Source organism: Asparagus officinalis, chromosome 8, assembly GCF_001876935.1.
Source record: "Asparagus officinalis chromosome 8, Aspof.V1, whole genome shotgun sequence".
In the NCBI taxonomy this organism is placed as follows: domain Eukaryota; kingdom Viridiplantae; phylum Streptophyta; class Magnoliopsida; order Asparagales; family Asparagaceae; genus Asparagus; species Asparagus officinalis.
The window spans coordinates 25327776-25337349 of record NC_033801.1 but is presented as its reverse complement, the minus strand read 5'-3'; positions in this window follow the sequence as shown (position 1 = coordinate 25337349).

Sequence of the window (9574 nt, the reverse complement as noted above, 5' to 3'; positions counted from 1 at the left end):
AAGCCTGAAAACCTTATGTTAGAGGATTTATATTGGGTGATTCTTCAACGGGATTGCATTTGATTTTCCTCAATAAAGGAATTTAAGGTGAAGGCACAATGATTAAAGCACAAAAGACACATTTAATAATTTTCCTTCTCAACTAATGTACGACACTATTAATCTTCTTTAACTCCTCATTCAAATCAAAACCCTCTTCTTCTCCTCCGTATCATAACCTCTACATTCAATAATATATAACTCCCCCATCTCTGCCTCCTTCTCCACAATCCATTCACCATAACAAAGAATATCGATATCTCTCCTCTAAAACATATATAGCTTGCCGAAACAATCTATCAGTTTCGCGCCAACAAACCCAGCCATTTTTTAATTTCGCGTATTGACCAACCTTGATGACAACGGTCTTGTGGACTATTAGAGCGACATGATGTAGCTCCAACATCGGTGCTCTAATAAGATCGTATTATTCTTCGTCAATAATGAATAGCACATGGCCTCGACTGCAGATGATAAGCTAGCTTCATCTCATTTTTATTTTTAGTTTCTGTACACAGTTATCTATGCTTTCTGCAAGATGTCTATGCTATTATACTTTGTATCGTAGTTTAAAAGGAAAAAGTTTCCTTCCATTCGTAATTCACTTTGTTGTGATTGATATTGCTGAAAGTTACAACAACCAGATTTGAGAAATTGATAAACAGGTGATTGGCTTAATGTTTCATAAATATTAGTCAAAGTTCATATTATCAGGCCCTTGAATTGCTTCTTTCCTCCTCTGTGCTTACACATGAAAGTGATTACACGTGCATCGCATGTGCACTATACTAGTATACTAAAAATTTACCTTATATCTTATCCAAGATTATTTACCTGGTTTTATATTTAGATAAATGTCACAACACAACACCCCCCCCCCCCCCCCCCCCTCCCCAAACCAAAAATAGTGTGTGGAACTCTAACAATTGCTCGCTAAAGTATCAATTTGCCTATTTTCTGCCTGATATTATGTTTGCTTGTCCAATGTAGTTCTTCTGTGAAGTCATTGTCAAAAACTTAACAGATGATGACATGCCATATCAAATTTTAATGAATTTACAAACAACTCCAAAAAATTTAGAAATTATAAATAACACCATGAAAAATTATGAATTACAAAAAACCTTGAAAATTATAAATAGGCCCTTCAAATATCTGATATTTGCAAACCTTAAAAAATCTAAATTTATTAAATAACAACCTAAAAATTTTCAAGTTGTAAAAAACACTTGAAAGTTTTAAAAATTATAGGTAGATATTTTTAGAATATGAAAACTAAAAAAGACCCTAAAAATTAAAATTTATAAAAAAACACCATAAAATTTTAGAAATTACAAGAAGGATCTTGAAATAAAATCCAAAAAAAATAATTTATTTTTTTTAAAATTTTGGGGTTGTTTGTAATCTTTTGATTTTAGGGTGTTTTTGAAGTATATGAAAGTTTTGGAGTTCTTATTTTTACAAAATTTGAATTTTTCAATGCATACTTGTAGTTTTTAGTTTTTCAAAGGTCTGTTTGTAAATTTCTAATTTAAGGTGTTTTCATAATTTCAAATTCTTAGGATACTTTTGCAATTTTTTATTTTGTCAGTGGTCATTTATAATTTTAGATTTTCATGGCTATTTATAAATTTCAAAAAATTTAGGGTTTTTTTTAATTTTGAATTTGTTTCAAGATGTTTTTTTGTAAAGTTTAAAATTTTTAGAGGGTTGTTTAAAATTTTAAAATTTCCACTAAGTATTTGACAGTAGTTTCATAAATGGACCACATCGGGCAAACAAGGGTAATAAGTAGGGGTGCATTCGGTTCGGATATGGTTCGGATATGATGCTTACCATATCCATATTCGTTTACTCATCTCGGATAAGGATACAGATACAGATATACCTCGATAAGGAGAATTCATATGCATATCCGCTAAAATCGGATACAGTTACAGATATAGATGAGGATATATAAGAGAATATGTACGTGGATACAAAACAGATATGAGAAAATTAGATAGTATTAAGAAAAACATAGTTCATGTAATACAAAAGAGGTCATTAATAAGTTCATTATAACTAAAAATCTAAGATTTGACATCTTGATCATCAAAATTAACCACAAATCCATAATTTAAGAATCGAAACTATCGTAAGAGTATGACTAATATCATTATGTATTAGGATATTTCAGATACAGATACAAATGTTTCACTACAAAACCATATCCATAACTATATCCTATCGGTTATAGATTTAAGCAACCATATTCGCATCCTAACGGATATGGTTACGTATATTTTCTCAGATACATATACTGTTTAGCACCCCTAGTAATAAGTAAATTGATAGTTTAAGAAACAAGTTGAAAATTCAACAATACTTTAAGGAAAAGTTAGCCATTTTGTCCTACTACTAGTTCTTATGCACGTGCAATGCACGTAGTTAAATATCAAAAAAATGTTTATTTATTTATTTTCTTTCTATAAAATTAGTCAGGTTCATCTTGAGTTAATCTTTAAACATGGATTATTACATTTGTCATAAATTTTATTTAAATATTTTTTAAAATTTTATGAAATAGATTTGCGTGTAAAACTGGGATCAATATACTTTTATATACTTTCATACACAACATTATTTTTTTTAATTTGTAAATATCAAACTTTATGTAACATATTTGTTTATCAGATTAAATCATCAACCTCTAATTTGTTTATCTTAGTCATTAAATATAGTGTTAAGTGTGTGTTAATAAAATATAACCAAATAATTAATATTAAGATGTTTGTATAAGCTCCGCACAGAGTACATACTTTTCACAATACTGCAAGACATCTTAATTATTGATAGACTTAAAATAAAAAAAATAAATTCTAAATATTACCGGTAATTCATGTATAATTTTATATGATAAAATCATTCACATAAGCATATTAAAAATTTTGCATAAAAATCCCTTCTCAAGACTCCTAATTTTACTCAAAAATTAAGTTCTACTATAAAATATTCAAAAAATATTATCCTTTATTCCTTCTTTTTCATATTTAATTGAGCCGAGATCAATCATTCTCCACCTTTATCTTTTTCTTGGGTAATTCTATAATAGTATATTCATCGTCTATATCAATTGTGATATCAGATTGATATATAATAAAGCGCAAAAGACAAACAATAGTCCAAAAATATATTAGAATATACTTAGATCAATCAAATTATATTATTACTCATAATTGATATGCATTATGGATAAAATATGTTGACAATTTTAAACTATAAAACAGACTACATGGGCCCTCTAACAGAACTTCTTTAATGTAAGCAACCCTCAAGATTAATTTTGAAAATCTCTTGGGGTTAGGAATAAATAACTAACAAGTTTGCAGTGAAAGCTAGAAGAACACAGTACATTCTTAAGAATTATTAATCTTTACTTAATTTGTTTATAATGACAAGATCTCATTATTAACTAACTACAATGTCTAGTATATTATGTTTTTATTGAATGTTCAATGCAGGCTGAGGACCCAGGTGAGTACTCATCATAATGCATGTTATATAATTTAAGTACAAAGAAAAAAAGAGGATAGATCAATGATGTAGTTAGTGAGGGGGAAACTCCAACAGCTTAATTTGGGTATGTGGATATATTATAGATGGAGATGGAGAAGTGTGGTTTTGAAAACAGTGAGTATGAGGTAATTAATATGGTTTTTATTTGTGTTGTTTTCTTCGTTCATTTTCAAGATATATGTAGTCCTGTGGATATATATAGCTATAGCATTGCTATTCTCTTTTGGTTTTGTAGAATAGTTTGGGTGAAAAAAATAAATTATCTAATCCGGTTAAAGTAGGATCATATAAGTTAAGCCCATGCATGAAATTTATTTTAACCAACACTAATATGTAAGTATTATGTGCATTGAGATCTAAAATATGTGTGAGATTCTCTATGACTTTTATACAAATAGTATCTATTTAAATAATAATAATATAATTAAACTTTATAATCTAAAAACAGATCAAATATATAATATAATTAATTACTTTAAAATAATCTAATCTAATCTAATAAAAAGAAAATAGATAAAAACGATGTAAAAATTATAAAAATTATTATAATTTTATAATTCATAATTTTTAAACAATCTAATCTAATAATCGAATCTAATAAAAAGAAAATAATAAAGGCATATACCTGTTGAAGGAGATGAAAGTGTTATGAAAATTGTTTCAATTTCTGATATAAAAAAGATCAAACATATGATATAATTAATTGCTTTAAAATAATCTAATATAATCTAATAAGAAGAAAATATATGAAAGTGTTGTGAAAATTATTGTTATTTCTTAATATGAAAAAGATGAAATACGCAATATAATTAATTATTTTAAAATAATTTAATCTAATCTAATAAAAAGAAAATAACAAAGTCACATATCTATAGAAGGAGATGAAAGTGCCATAAAAATTATTGTAATTTCTTGGCTTATATATATTTGCATGCGATGTTGCATGTGAGAGAATAACAATTGTAAATAGAGTTCTATTTAAATAATAATAGTATAACTAAACTTTAAAACCAGTTATGCAGTACCATGAACTACTTAAAGTTTAGTCGTTAAGAGATTGCTATGTTGTGTCCTCAGATCGCAACTATTTATTTTAATTTTTCTTTTTTTATAACTTTGAGAACGACTCTTGTCTCTTTAATTTGTTTGGTGTATTTTGTAAATATCTTATCCATATTATGTACATTTGTAGGACTACGTTGTTCTTAAGTTCGACCTTTGGGGCAGACATTATTTGTCTCGTTGATTTGTTTGGTTTTTGCATATACGCCCTTCATCTTGTATACATTTGTAAAGTTGGCATTTAATAATTTTATTCAGGTTTACATTTTAATTTAAACTATATCCATATTTTCATACTATATATATCCAATAAGAATTCATCAATTTATCAACTTATTTTTACTTAATGGATTAGTATTTAAATTTCATGAGTATTTTTGTCTACCGAAAGATTTTCCCGAACTCGTGCTTTTAAAGGGAGTATGATATGCTAACCTAAATTTGGTTGAAAAAGAGGAAAGCTGTAATAAACAATCATACTTTACTAAAGTTAACTAAAGAGCTTGAATTGGAATTTTATGTAGATGGCTAAATGGCACTTAAATACCTAAAAGTTTTCCATTTTGACACTCATATATTATGAATTGTTTTTTTGGCAAATAGTTAGCATAAGTTGTTTAAAATTGGCAAGTTAATGCCCTCAATCACACAAATGTGAAAAGTTTCACTTGAATGTTTGGCACTAACATGTTAATTTTATAACTTTCTAACCATTAATATTTGTTAAATTCATTATTAAACATATCACAACAATATTTTAAAGTAGAAATAACGTAAGTTTTTAAAACAATTTGGTAGATTTAATAGCAAATTTAACATATATTAATAGTTAAAAACCATAAATTTAGCATGTTAAGAAACACAAAGAAATATTTTGCATGATTGTATGTACCAATGTATCAATTCTAAACAACTTATGATGTTTATTTGCCATGAAAAATAATTCATGGTATTAATTAAGTGCCAAAACGGAGAAGCTTTAGATGCCATTTAGCCTATCGCTAAACTAAGTTTTAGTTAAGAGTGTAAGTATAGTCAACTTGTGGTATTTAAGTGCGATTTAGCCTATGGCTGAGCAAAGTTTTAGTTAAGAGTGTCAGTATGGATGCACTAGCTAGTGATATTTAAGTGTCATTATGACTGTCATTAAACTAAGCTTTAGTTGTAGTAGTGTCAGTACAAATCCATGGGCAAATTGCCAAATTGTTACTCGAGACAATATACATCATTTTTTTTCAACCGAACTAATATTATTCATCCAAGGAAGTCTAAATTTAAACTTCTTTGGACTACAAACGTGTACTCATTCTAATACAAATAGAACTATTAATTGAACAACCATCACCCGTTGTAACAGTTACTAGTTAAAATCACAGTCTATTATGCTCGACGTAATTAGAAATCTCGCAAATTTCACAAAGACCACCAAGACTTTGTGGCATTTCCTACAAGCCCCACGCCTTTTTGTTTATTCCACCTTACCCCAGAGCTTTTCTTATTAAACCCCTTGAACTTGTGGTGTCTAAAATAAACCTCGTTTAAACTTTTAGCTTCTCTCAACATACCCCCTAAAGATGTGTGAAATTACCCAAATACCCTAAGTGATAAAATCACTATTGTTTTGGTTTGTTTATTAATTGTGATTAATAATTAATTACGAGCTCGGGGGTTTGTTGAACTAAATCAAGAGAGTAGGAATCAGAATGCCCTGCACCTGCACCGTGCTAGCATTCTGGACCACACACCTTAGTTTCTAGGGAGCAGTTTGGACTTTTCATTGTTCCCTATTATTTGGTTTAAAAAAAAAAGGTCTAGCACAGTGTACCGTTCTGCTAGAACGCGTACTCACTTCAAGGTAACTACGTTGTAACAAATCAAAATATTTGTTGGATATTTTGTCTCAAAACAAATAAAACAATAAATAAATTATTTAAAAATAATAAATATGCAGAAAGAAATTGATTGCCTGTAAGGAGGTAGTCATGATGTCACTACCCTAGAACAAAAGTTGTCGTCTTCGTGGAGATGTGTCAACACAACCGTAAACTAGCGGTAAAAGTCCCCCTAAAGTAGCCGGCACATTTTTTCCCATTCTTCTTGGCAAAGGCTCTCGAGACCAACGTGTATTTATAGACGTGAGAGAGCTCTTAGGTTTAATAGCACATTTAATGTAGAGATATAATTTAATAGGTTTAATAAAGGAATAAAATAAATTAATTTTATAACAACTAATATTCAAGACAAAATTAATGTAAGTAAATAAAGGCAATAAATTAGGAGGAATATATAATCATATTAAAATCAATAAAGAAACTTAATCTTTTCTTAAATAATTAACTTCCATCCGACTTGTGAACCATGACCATCGGCGCGACAAAGGGACGACCATCTCCTCAAGCATTTTTTTTTTCTGGTGGAATTAAAGGGCGCCTATATAGGATCTTCGAACATGTACAACCTCAAACTCTGTTCAGAGTTGTTGAATTCCCTTAGGCCTTGTTTGGTACGCGGGAATGTGGTGGAATGGAATGATCATTCTTATTTCTCACTCCTTCCTACCAAACACACCCTCTTTTTTGAAGTTGGAATGCTCATTCCCACTTCTCATCAATTCCCACTTTATGTGGGAATGAACATTCCCAATGAAATGATAGGAAATGAGCATTCCCACTTAAATAGGAATCAAGAAAATATACAATTTTAAAATACGTCAATTCCCACTTCATTTATAAATTACACTCAAACGTGAGAACGAGAATGACCATTCCATTCTCACATACATTCCATTTCATTCATTCTTCCATTCCATTCTCATTTTGAGTCCATTCCCGCGTACCAAACGAGGCGTTATTTCTCTGATCATGCCGATTTGCACGCCCTCATACTATCTTGATCAGGAAAAGAAGTTGAGCATAGAAAGAACAAGGAAAAAACAAAGGCTTGAGAGGAGGAGCAGAGTATATGTAGTTAGAGAAGGAGAGTGTTTAGGGAAGAAGAAGATTAAGCTTTAATTAACATTCATGTCTATAGAAAAAAACATCATAATGCAACCACATACATAGGTATTTACACGATCATTTCTAACAACACGCTAAGTTGCCAATTTCAGTAACCGCCACTAAGCTTAACCTAATTCTCCTCAATGATTCTATAAGAACACTCTTAGAAAGATTCTTTTATCAAATTGGACTTTAGAAAAATCCAATGCCATACATCGTTTGGCAACCATTTTTATATCACATTCTCTCTTAGGTCTTATGATGCAATCACAAACGCTTATGTAAGTAAAACTCCACATGTGAAAAAAATTATTATACCCGCAAGAGGCTAAAGATGAAATCATTTAGTACTTCATTTATCTTTGAATCACAAATCAACTTAGCACATAATAATTACTACGTAAGCATGCTAGCAAGATGATGAAGTAGGGTTTTTCAAATATACCCAATTGAATACCCACTTGGTATAATTCTTACTCATATAGTTTAATAAAATTAATGATGATGCCAGCGTTTTTAAAAGTTAAATCTAGAACATGCAACGGCTGCAAGTTGGTTGCCTATATAACTAAGGCCTTCCTAAACTTGTCTCCCCATTTTACGTGAATATCATATATTCGACCTCATAAGCAAATCGTCGTCATTTTGGTAATCTTGAATGATCATTTTTTTTCTTTATCATGCGCTACAATGTATATAAATTACTTTAGTTTTATAAAATTTTGCAGATGTCACATACATGCATTATTAGAATATATCATAATTAAATAAAGGTGCGTAATTAATATCATACTTGATAATATTCAGATTGAAGTTCTAATTCGTAATAGAAATGAAAAAGTCTTTAAACAGAATTTAAAGAATTTTACATCTTGATTTGATTCGCTGGTGTACATCACCTCTAGTATGAACACACAAAAACTTGGTACATCTTTGTATCTAGTACCTGAAATTTCTCATACGGAACATTTACAAACAGTTATATCAACAAGAATTACTATCTAAAAGTATAAAGATACATGCTATGATGCACCAAAACTGAGAACTAACATGCAAACGGATGTACATGTAAATCATCTGATAACCCTTGACATGCATGTACAAGTTTGAAAGACGTGTTTTGACCATTTATTTGGTGACAGAAATTTCTTCAGTCAACGCTCGAAATGAGAATAGTAATAAATCTGAATAGTTGGAATAACCTCCATGAATTCAAGTATTAAAGGAAATAATTAGTAATAAGTAAACGATAAGAATTTCTCCTGATAACACCGAGGTTAATTTTTGCCGCAGGAGTAAAGACGTACCTTACCTTTTCGGAAAATTAATGCATTTGCCAAACTAAAACAAGGTCTTTAAAAATACTGACGGATACACAAACTAGACATCGTTGTGGTCAGTATATCAAGAAGAGAGAGGTGTAATTATCTTAGGTAATAAATTTTCTTTATTAATTAAGAATATAGCAATACATTTATTTCCACAAATGACAAATGGCGTTTGATATCCCTCCTTTATTTATAAAGAGTGGTGGTAATCGTAAATGCATAGGAAATTAACATGTGTTATTATGAAAATTGATAAGTGGACACATCTAATTATTCTATTAGAAGATGATATGGACACATAATCTTATATTCACGCAAGATTTCTCGTCAAATTAAATCTATTCATAGCCAAATATTTGGAATTCTATCAAATCATAACTATCTAACAATTAAAAAAAAATCTTAATACTCAAACTAAATCTATCCATAATCAATATTTAGAATCCTAATAGAATCATAGCTATCATAATTAAAAAAACTTAATAATCATATTTTCAATTCTCTTTTTCTTTACATATAAAAGAGATATTAGTAGTTTAATATTAGCCTTACATCTCAAAAAATTGCCACGTCGTCTTTAACTTTTTA